A 12,123-nucleotide genomic window follows, 5' to 3' on the forward strand; every position below is an offset into this window, starting at 1 on the left:
CATCAACATCTAGACCAGAAGCAGCAAGGTGGGGCCTGTGAGTCTGTATTAATAACAATTCCCAAATGTTGCAGATGCTGCTGGTTTAGGTACCACCCTTTGAGTGGCAAGGACCAAGTGAAGCCTTAGGCTACCTGTATTGTAGGAAAATGCCCCTATCTTGATATAGGTATGGTCCTCTTCTACTTTATTTTTTTGGATTATGCAATCTATGCACAGTTACAAATATTTGGCAAGGCAGAGGTTGACTGTGTGTTCTTTAAGCCCCTTGTGTCTCATACTGGAACATACAGGTGGGATATTTTTCCCAGCTTCTACGTAAGCTACATATGGCCATGTCACTAAGTCTAGCCAATGGGATGTGCTATGTCCTGCTCCCAGTTCTGGCCCTGACGCACTTTCATATGTGATCCTACGTGTCTTTCCCTTTTCATTGGCTTGATTCAAACAAGCATGGTGACCTTGGAAGCCAGCTGGTGAAGGTAGCAGAGACAAAAGATGGAAGGAGCATGTGACCCCATGTTGGTTCTTGGAAGAGCCACCTACTATTCTAGGATAACTCAGTCTTGAGCTTACATAGTGAGAAATAAAGTTGTATAATTTTTGACCAATTCTACATTTGGGAGTCTATTTTTACAGTAAATTTCCTCCCTACTTAAAGCAGTGGTAATTTTGTAATTTGGTGAAAACATACCACAATATTAGTGCAGGATTGGTATTTTTGGGACTGGCTAAGGTTTTCAGTGGGGGGGGGGGTGTTTATAAATATAAATTACTGTTAAACTAAGTTTTTTTATATGTATATACTTATACGTGTGTGTGTGTGTATACATATACATATATATGTACTCATATATATATATGTATACACACACACACACACACACACCCACAGTCAGAGGTGGATGAATGAGGCTGATTATATGCCATAAAAAACATGTTCTAATTTGAATAGTTGCTGTTTTATTTAGAATTTTAAAAAATCACATTCTTTAGAATGTGTCTGGTTTCACCAATGAAATGCAGCACGGAAATTGCATGAAAATTTTTTTGTTATAATAGTTAAGAAAAAAAAGTATAAATAAATTTAAGATATCAAATAAATTAGGAAAATATCTAAATCTACAAATGTCTTCAAAACTGTGAATAAACATGGGGTGCCTGGGTGGCTCAGTCAGTTAAGTGTCAGACCCTTGATTTCAGATCAGGTCATGACCTCCCAGTTGTGAGGGCCTTGAGGGTCTTGAGGTCAGGCTCTGCTCTGCATGTGGAGCCTGCTTGGGATTCTCTCTCTCTCCCTTTCCCTCTGTCCCTCCCCTGCATGCATGCACTCTCTCTCTCTTAAATAAATAAACCACACACACACACACACACACACACACACACACACACACACCACATGAATAAACAGAACTGCTTTTTGAAAATCTATTGCTAAAGAATAATATTCGAAAGCACCAAAGGAAAGACATATTAATTCAAAATTCCCTTTACGGGTAAGAAGTTCCTATAAAATCTTTCCTAAATTGGAAGGTAAGAGGATAAGGAATTTAACAGAATATTTGGCCAGAAGGCATCAGAGACATAAAAGAAGTATAAGAAATATAAGGAAAATCAACAGGGTTCTATTAGAAGTCATTACTAATCCTTGCATTTTTTCAGTTGTTTATAATAAAAGCTATTTATATTTCATAAGATGATAACTATTGGCTGTAACATATATTGCCCATCACTTAAAATAAATGAAACTAAAGGAATTTCCGAGCCTTTTCATTCCAGGAATGAAACAGAGAATTGATTTCCATGTAACAGATTACTGTGTAAAGAAATTACTAACTGATCAGATTTGCTTTGCTGTCCCTCTCTGAGTATCATTTGTGGGCAAGCTATTATTTGTAGGTAAATGTGATTAGTCTTCAAATGCGGAAAATATAAATAAATGTACTTTCTTATATTAAACATATTTATGAATGAAAACAGGCAGATCTCCTTGAGTTTATTAAACCAAAATGATAGGCTTCAGATAACATATCAGCTGCTGGCAATCCACAATAGTAGGGGGCAGGGAAGGTTTGCATCAATGACAGAATGCAGTCCTCACTTCCCCTTTCAGTCCATTGTTTCAGCTTTTGCTTGCCCCAAAGGTTTCCCTCCAGTATCAAACAAGGATTATACAATCTATGCAGCCACAGATGCTTGGTGAGGCAGAGGCTAACTATGTGTTCTTTAAGCCCCTTTTCTCTTATACTAGAAAATTTAGCTGGGGTATATCAAACAACGGGTAATAAATCACTAAGTTCAAGGGGAAATAAATCAAATAGTGCTTGGTTTGTGTTTTGGTTTTGTTTCTTTCTGAGAAGATCTGAGCAAAATGTTACAAGGTGTAAGCAAAGTTTGCAAGCCAAGGCGTGCAGGCTGAATCTGGCCAGCAGATGTGCTCTGTAGGCCTGCACAGTGGCATTGTTTGTCTCAGGAGATTGAGGGGGGAAATCTGCATTAGGGCTTTTCTCAAAACATTTGAAATTCTATCACCAGTGACTGGCATCCTGTTTGGGGGGGCGGGGGGGATCAAGTGAAGCTGAAGACAAACTTCCTGTGTTCTCCCCCTGTCTTGTTCTCCCAAAGCTTGGATCAAGTATTTGTCTGGCCCCTGTTGGCATTTCTATTTGTAACTTCTGTGTAGAGGAATGGGGGTGGAGGGGCCGTGATATGAAGAAACAGAAAGGTTTAAAAACTCCACAACTTAAATCTTTATTCAAGAGAAAACATGGGAATTGCTGGTGCTAGTAACACCTCAACACAAATGTATTTATTATAATGGATTGGATCCTTCACAGGAGCTGAACAAAAATATTTAAAAAAAAAACAAAAAACTTCCTTGACAAATACCTGCCTTTTTTTTGGTTTTCTTTTTTTTTTTTTTTAATGCTTATTTATTCTTGAGAGAGAGGGAGACACAGCACGAGCAGGGGAAGGGCACAAAGAGGAGACAAAGAATCAGTCGGAAGCAGGCTCCAGGCTCTGAGCTGTCAGCACAGAGCCCTAACTCACAAACCGGAGATAATTACCTGAACCAAAGTTGGAAGCCTAACAGACTGAGCCACCCAGGCACCCTCTAGTTTCCTTTTAATGAGCTGATACTGAAACAAAGAAATAACAACTGTTAATTTAGGTTAAATATATTTGTTTTTCTTTCTACCTACATTATGTGTTGGGGTCTTCCTGTCTTGATCAGAAAAAGTATACCTCCATCGTTGAATTAATGAATTTGAAGTTTTCGTGACAAATTTCAAAGTTTTTAAATAAAATGTAGAAATCATAGAGAATAAGGAACCCAAGAGGTTTATGACCTCTCTAAACTCTTTGTAATTCTTAAAGTCAAAATAGCTGCATTTAGGTTTACATTTCACATATTTGGAATCATTTACTCTGTCCTCTTGGTATTTCTCGGTTTTTGTTAATGGCACTGCATCTATTGTTTCTTTTTTTTAAAAAAATTTTTTTTAACATTTATTTATTTTTGAGACAGAGAGAGACAGAGCATGAATGGGGGAGGGTCAGAGAGAGGGAGACACAGAATTGAAACAGGCTCCGGGCTCTGAGCTGTCAGCACAGGGGCCCGATGCAGGGCTCGAACTCACGGACCGCGAGATCGTGACCTGAGCCGAAGTCGGCACTCAACCGACTGAGCCACCCAGGCGCCCCTATTGTTTCTTAAAATGATAGTGTGGTAGCCCCAAGCAGAATAAAAAAATAAAGTCTTTCAAATGAAAGCTAAGGCGTGGTTACAGAATACATAGGTATTGCATATTTCATGTTATTTTCTTAACTGTGACCATCTAAGAACAACTGGGAACCCAAAAAGGAAATTTGCAACTTTTCATGTTTATGGGCTTTGCTCCTGGGCTCTCAGGGAAGCAGTACTCTAACATTTCCCAAGGTCAAAATGACTCAGCAAAACTTCAAAGTATGGGTTCTATTTCTGCCTGGAGCACATATTGTACATCTGCTTTGATAAAGAAAATAACCAAAAAGGAGCATTCTGAACACAGAGGATAAGAAAAAGTAAGAAACTTCCCTGGTTCCCATAAAATTAAAATCATACAGCCCTGCATATAATAGAAACTTAAGGTCTGCAACTTTCTGAAATGGTCTTTGTCTAATACTTTGTAACTTTTTATGTAAAAAATGTGTATACCTTTACACCAAATGTTCCCTTACCGGAGCACTCTATTCTGGTGAAGCTTGTATATCCCAGACAGCTGTCCTAACTTGGGCTCAAGCAAAACTCTCTTCCTTTTTTTTTTTTTTTTTTAGAAATTCTAAAAGGTTTGTTCATTTTGCATCAACAGGACCACAACACCTTAAAAAAGCAAAACCCATATTTTGATATCGTAGGACAAATGTGATTGGCCCTTACTTTTAAATATAAAAGGCACACTTTTAAATATAAAAAAGGAGGATGAGACTTTTATAAATTTCTTCGCTTTTTCTACATAAAAGTTTTTCCTCTTGCTCTTACCATTAGTGTATTTCAAAAGAAAAACAAAACAAAACCCAAAACAATACAAAACAGCAACCATGACTTTAGTATGGCCTTTCCAACCCTAGACTCTTGAGGCTCTAGTCAGGGCCTGCTCATGACTGCATTCCTGAAATCTGGTTTGATTCGCGGAAATTTCAGACTACTGCGGCCTTTGAAAACTCCACATCGGAATCAGCCCCCTCCTAGCAGCCCCTCCTCCAGAAGTAGCGATTCCTTCCCATTTTTTCAAAGAGAATCACCAAGATGGTAAATTAGCCACAGCTTGACCTTTCCAATTGTTCTGTCCAGTTGTTTGCTGTTTTTCTAAATTGCCAATGTATCTATCATTTGTGTATTTACTTATGCACACCCTGTCCTATTCGAAAAGATGGAAGGTGGTTAGACACATAACTGTGAGCAAAATAAATCTTAAAACCGGTTACAATGAGGTAGCAAAGGTAGGAATGGAAGAACAGAGAGCGTATACAACATGCATGCCAAAGCTGTGAGACGTGGGCTGCTCACTGTTCCCTACCACCCATCAGGGGAGAGGGACACAGCTGTAGAACTCACTTGCACAGTTTATTGCTACAAACAGAGGAAGGACAAGAGGTGGAAAAGGGAACAATACCTTCATGATTTAAATGTTGCTCATTCAGCATACCTGCCAGGCTCAGTAGGTTGAGCTTCCCACTCTTCATTTCGGCTCCAGTCATGATCCCAGGGTCATGGGATCGAGCCCCACATTAGGGAGGCTTAAGATTCTCTCTCCCTTTTCTTCTGCCCCTCCCTTGCTTCCACTCTTACTTGCCCACACACTGCTCTCTCTCACTTTCTAAAATAAAAAAAAAATTTTTTTAAATAATAAATGTTGCTATTTCAAGAAGGAGGTTGAAACAAAGTACTAAAGAGGCCCTGTATTACTCCCACCTGTTCATTATTCTCCCTACCTCTGCCCTGCAGAAGCCTTGCAACACTGAAAGCAAGCTGCACCTTGACTATTCTGGAGCAGTTCATGACAGCAGCCTGGGTAGCAAGACCTGGACATTTAAACTAAAAGGCAAACTGATTCTGCTCAACCTAGCTGTTCTAGAGTGCAGAGCAGGGTCCTTTTCAGCCTGAATAAAGCCATGGCTTTGTTTTTTGTGCATCAATGTTCTGGAGGATCCAAAATGAGGCCTTCTCTCTCTCTAGGACTGAGCTGCATTGCCCTGCGGGGTCTTCCTCAAAGGGGGAATGTGAGAGTTGGGACACCAGATATCACCCTGTTAATGTTAATACAGTCATGACATACACTCATTGCTCAGATGCCACTGTCTTGCCTCCAAGAACTGCAATGTTTCACAGAGTCCCTTTTCTACATCCCATACACCTGGCTGTTTTAGAGCTTGAAATGTGCTGTATCTCATGTTGGTGACAGGGTGTTGTCAAGACTGAGCCAAGTTGGTGAGATCTGAGCTGTCAGGTGTTAGGGCTCTCCATTAAGACAGTAAGCCAAAAGGAAAGTAACCATCAAGATCATTGTGGTCGTGTAAGTGAGAAACTAAATAGGAGAAAGCTCTGCCCTGCTGTTCCCCACTCACGACGTTCCATTTCCCCCCACAAAATGCTGCTGGGCGGGAGTCAGGTGGATCAGGCAGATGAGGGGATTGTCTTGTCGCTGGGGGGGAGATGGTGCATAGAGGCTCCTGCTGCAGAAGATATATGGGAACTGAAAAAAAAATCATCAAATAACGGTAGCGAGCTGCTGCGATTACAGGGAAAGCTTAGAACATCACTCAAGTTATCTAGTTAATAAACATGTATATAATAATGATTAATTTCTAAGGAAAAAAACCAAACTGTAGTTTTGAAAACAATGTTGCAATGAAATGGTCTAATAATATACTGCCATCAATCCTAGGTCATCATCTCTGCATCACATTTGCTAAAACCGACATCCACTGATATCTCTATTCCACTTCGTAGAAACATCTCAAAAATTACGAAGTCAAAGAATTGCTGAATATCATGTCAAAAAAAGGAGTTTCACGCAAAAGTGTGAATACTTGTAAGAACTGGGTATTCTTCCTTCTGGCATAAGCACAGAGTAGTGCAAGGAGCTACAGTGTTAGGGGTGGCAGGGCACGGAGGTGTTACCTGGTGCAGCCTTTCACTTTGTGGACACGTCCATTCGGGCCTAAACAGTGACTTGCCCAAAGTCAAACAAGAAGCCGGGGCCGGCGCAGGGCCAGGCTGAGCTGTGCCCTGATCCCCAGCAGAAAGTTGTCCATCGCTGAGCAAAATCCCTGGGAAAACAGCTCAGGGTTTTAGAATTGCAGAATGTTGCAGTCGGGAAGGACCAGCTTAACCCTGTTACATACCTGTGAGGTAACTAGAGGAAACTCAGGATACATAAAAAAAAAATCCTTATTGGGGTGCCTGGGTGGCTCAGTCGGTTAAGCATCCGACTTCGGCTCAGGTCGTGATCTCACAGCTTGTGAGTTTGAGCCCTGCGTCGGGCTCTGTGCTGACAGCTCAGAGCCCGGAGCCTGCTTCGGATTCTGTCTCTCCCTGTCGCTCTGCCCCTCCCCTACTCATGCTCTATCTCTCAAAAATAAATAAATATTTAAAAAAATAAAAATAAATCCTTATTAAAAGCCTAGCACAGTCTCTTCACTGGCCTAGCCTGCCACATCTCCTGACTTTCTCCTTTGTGTTTTCTCCTCTTAGGCTAACAAGTCTTTCAGCAGGAGCCCTGACACTTCCCCATTCGGGATCTATGCCAGTTTGGGTCCTGTATCCTGAAATACACTCTCCTCCCTTTCTGGCTGATTCTAACTGTAACTTCATTCTAAGTGTTACTCTTCGAAAGAAACCTTTCCTGACCAACCTGTTTAGGTGAGTCCCCCTAGAAATCCTGATTAAAGCTAGTACGGAAAGAAATAAATTTAATATGTGTGGCAATAGAGGCCAGTATATTCTTGGGTTCACTTTGTATTAATCATTGTATTGTTCACTTAATTTTTACTTTTATTGGAGGATATGGTAAGAAAAGCCAAAAAAATTCCACAAAGGTTGGTATGAAAAATGGCATTCCCACATCCCTCGTCTCTGCCCCACGACTTGATTTAGGCTTCCTGGAGAAAACACTTTCAACTCTTTTAGTGTGTGTGTATGCATAGGGGTGTGTGTGTGTGTGTGTGTGTGTGTGTGTGTGCGCGCGCGCGCTTGTGTATTAGTATTAACTCCATATTTCTGGATAACATGTATCCTGCTTTTTCTTGATTTTGAAAAATTAGCTATTGATTCCCTACTAAGGAAAATGAGGTCTTATCTGCCTTACACCAGTCCCCCCTCCTACCAAGATGCAATTACCAGTGCATTTATATCATAGTTTCTGGTCAGGTAAACATATGGTATTTATGTTAATTTTGATTATATATGTACTATTTACAGCTCAGCCACATGCTATAATGTTATAACATTTCCTTTCTTAGATACTAAATACCCTTCTATATAATTTTTAGGTTTCTTGCTATTACTAATTGTCTTGTTTTCTCTTTGGCTTAGTTTTTAACGTACCTATTGCTAACTTACCCTCAGATTCTCTTGCATAGGTGTAAATCTCATTTGAGTATGTGTGAGAAAATCAGATATTAATTTAATCTTCTGCAGACAGTTTTCCTCCTGCTTCAGCCTAAAGTAGTCGTTTTCCAAGCTTTGTCCATCACTATTGCCTGGACCTTTCCTGAACTGGTGCCCTGGAATGTCCCCTTGCTCTGCTCCACTATGGGATCTCCTGTTCTCAAGATCCCTCTCTCAGAGGCCACACACTGATCATTGTTAAGACATTGAGATGAGGTAAGATCAGTGACAAGAGCCACAGAACCTCAAAGGACTAAAGGCCTTTTCTTCTTTTTATATCAGACATTTAACGACATTTTGTGTTTTTACATTTCTAATTGGTTTTTTTATGCCATTTCATGTAAAATAAATGTCTCCTTTTAACATCTGCAAGTAAGTATTTTCAGTTTTAATATATTACCTTTCAAAAAGGTAGCAAGGGCAATTGAAGAGGTGTTAAATATATATCACGGTTAAATCATGCAGAAAAAAGTGCTTTTTTTGCTTTTGAAATTTTTTGCGTATATAAAGGCTTGAGTAAAATGGGTGAAAGGATTGTAATGTGCTGAGGTGGAAAAAAATCCATTTTACGATTTCCAAGACCAAGAAGATGAAATCCACAATGTTCAAATATAGATTTAAATGCTTGTAACTAGCAATCCCCAAAGGAATACTAACCGAGATTTTTGTAAAATTGACAGCTGACTCTAAAATTTATGTGAAAATGCAGAGGACAAAAACTGGCAAAGGCAACCTTGATTAAAAAGAACAAAAAGAGCCCAACCACCAGAAACCAAGACCTATTACAAAACTATAGTAGTCAAAACAGTGTGTTTCTGTGCCTGGATAGACAAATAGGCCAATGGACCAGAATATAGAGTTCAGAAACAAATCCACACATATATGGTCACCTGTTTTATGACAAGGTGATCCTACAGCAGAGTGGAGAAAGTTCTCTTCAATAAATAATACTGGTGTAACTGAATATCCACATGGGAAAAAATATATCTTGATGTTTATGTCATACACCATACAAAAAATTTTCAGTGGATTTAAAATCTACATGTGAGAAGGAAACAATAAAGCTTTAAAAAAAACACAAGAACATTTTTTATGACTTTGGAGTTGGCAAAGATTTTTTAAAAAATAGTATACACGTTCAAATTAAGAATTTCTGTTCATCAAAAGAAACCATCAAGGAACTAGAGAATATTACGCTAAGCGAAATTAGTCAGAGAAAGACAAATATCATATGACTTCACTCATATGAGACTTTAAGACACAGAACAGATGAACACAGGGAAGGGAAGCAAAAACATAAAAACAGGGAGGGAGACAAAACCTAAGAGACTCTTAAATATGGAGAACAAACAGAGGGTTACTGTAGGGGTTTTGGGAGGGGGGATGGGCTAAATGGGTAAGGGGCAGTAAGGAATCTACTCCTGAAATCACTGTTGCACTATATGCTAACTAACTTGGATGTAAATTAAAAAAATAAAATAAGAAAGAAATCAGCAAAAAAAAGAAAAGAAAAGAAAAAGAAACCATTAAGAGAGTTCAAAGCCAAAAACCACACATAGGAAAGAGATATTTACAATACATGTGTTTGAAAAATCAGTAAGAGACAAATAAAAAAAAATGGCAAAAAGATTTGAATACGCACTTTACAAGAGAATATTCTGATCACTGATACACACACATAAGATTCCTAACATCATTAATGATTAGGGTAATTAAAACCATGATGAGATTTCTCTACAAACCTACCAGAATGGCTAAAATTAAAAGGCTTGCTGGTTGGTAAGGTTGCGGAGAAACTGTAACCCTTACGAATTGTTGGTGGGAATGTAAAATTGTGCAGCTGCCATAGAAAACAGTATGGTTGTTACTCAAAAAATTAAACATAGAATCACCATGTGATACAATTCCCCTTCTGGGTATATGCCCCAAAGAAGTGAAATCAGGAGCTTACACAGATATTTGTACAAAAATGTTCCTAGCAGTTTTATTCACAAAAGCCAAAAGATGGAAATAACCCAAATATCTATCAACAGATACGGATGAACAAAGTATAAACTTACACTGGAATATTATTCAGCCTTAAAAAGGAATAAAAGTATATTATGTGCTACAATGTAGATGAACCTTAAAGACAACATGGTGAGTGAAATAAACCAGACACAAAAGGACAAATATTATATGATTCCACTTCGTTAAGGTACCTACAATTGTCAAATTCATAAAGAAGAGGAAGTAGAATGATGGTTTCTAGGGCCTGGGGGTTACCATCATGGGGAGTTACTGTTTAATAGGTACAGAGTCCTAGTTTGGCATGATGGGAAAGTTCTGGAAGTGGATGGTCGTAATGGTTGCATGACAGCATGAATGTACTAATGATAATGAGCTATACACTTAAAAATTGCTCAAATGATAAATGGCATGTTATGAATATTTTACCATAATAAAAAAGAAATTTGTTGAGGAGGATGTGAAATGTCTTTGAGTTTTTGCTGATGGGTGGGTAAACTGGTACAAGTATTTTGGAAGTACAAGTATTTGGAAATACTGGTACAAGTATTTGGAAAATAATACATGATGATAGAATTTAGAATTGTGGCTGCCCTGGGGAATGTATTGAATGGAGAGACGCATGAGAAAGCCATCTAGGGTGGTGGAAATGTTCTATATCTTGATATAGATTGTGGATACACAGATATAAACGTATATAAAAGCATAAGTAACAATACTGGTCGGATTGAATATAAAAGCACCACATGGTATCAGCTGCCTATACCTCCAGGTCCTTTTCACCCAGTACAGATCTGAATCTTGTGCTCTGACTCTTGTTTGGATGGGAGGTGTTACAGGGTCCTATGGCTCAGAGAACATTGGATTAAGACCCTTCATGCTCTTTGATTCATGGCACTGACATTTCCATTGTCTACAACCAATACCTGTCATCCTAAGACCCTAAGAGCCAGGGATACCAGCAATGCCAGTTCACACCCAAAAGACACAGAAGTCTACTTGAGATACTTAGGTCATGAGCCAAAGTGCCTCACATGACGGACCCCCCCATCCCCCTCAACAACAAAACAAACAAAAAAACCTGTGTTGCAGTGCCCCACAATTGTACTTTGTCTTCGTTTTTGCAATACATTATTTCAGAGACCCTCCTCTTTTTTTTTTTTTAATTTTTTTTAACGTTTATTTATTTTTGAGACAGAGAGAGACAAAGCATGAACGGGGGAGGGTCAGAGAGAGGGAGACACAGAATCTGAAACAGGCTCCAGGCTCTGAGCTGTCAGCACAGAGCCCGATGCGGGGCTCGAACTCACGGGACCGCGAGATCATGACCTGAGCCGAAGTCGGCCGCTCAACCGACTGAGCCACCCAGGCGCCCCTAGACCCTCCTCTTTTTAATACTATGTAATTTTTAGATTTATCATAAGAAAAAAATATACATTTAGAAGGGAAACAATTTTCATATTAAAATCAAACTAAAATTAGAACAAAATTTACTCTGGTAATAGAGGGCATTCAGCAAGCACATATTCTTGACTGGTGACAATTGGCTGAAGCAGCCCTTGAACATACAATGGACCTATAGAGTTTGAATTCCTAGATTTACTTTTTGAAGCACTGCATGTGCCAACTGAAAAGAGGCAGAGGGGCCCCAGTCAAGGAGCTGTCTGCATCCCCACTTAACGACAGAATCCCTGCCATTTTAACGAGGCGCCATTTTGCTTTTTATGTGAAAAGTACTTGTCTGCTCTCTGATAAATCAAAGCTATCATTTATATTGTAATTATTTTTGTAAAAGTTGTCTTTATTATCTTGGGATATTTTGGTACTGTATGGCAAATTAATATGAAAAGTACAAAATCATTATTATCTGTTTTCTTGGGAGAATGGGAGAATAAGTGGATAAAAAGATGGATAATGAGTAAGAAAAAGAAACGGTAGGATTGTTGGACTTTGATGGCACAGCA

Source organism: Panthera uncia, assembly GCF_023721935.1.
Source record: "Panthera uncia isolate 11264 chromosome A1 unlocalized genomic scaffold, Puncia_PCG_1.0 HiC_scaffold_16, whole genome shotgun sequence".
NCBI lineage: Eukaryota > Metazoa > Chordata > Mammalia > Carnivora > Felidae > Panthera > Panthera uncia.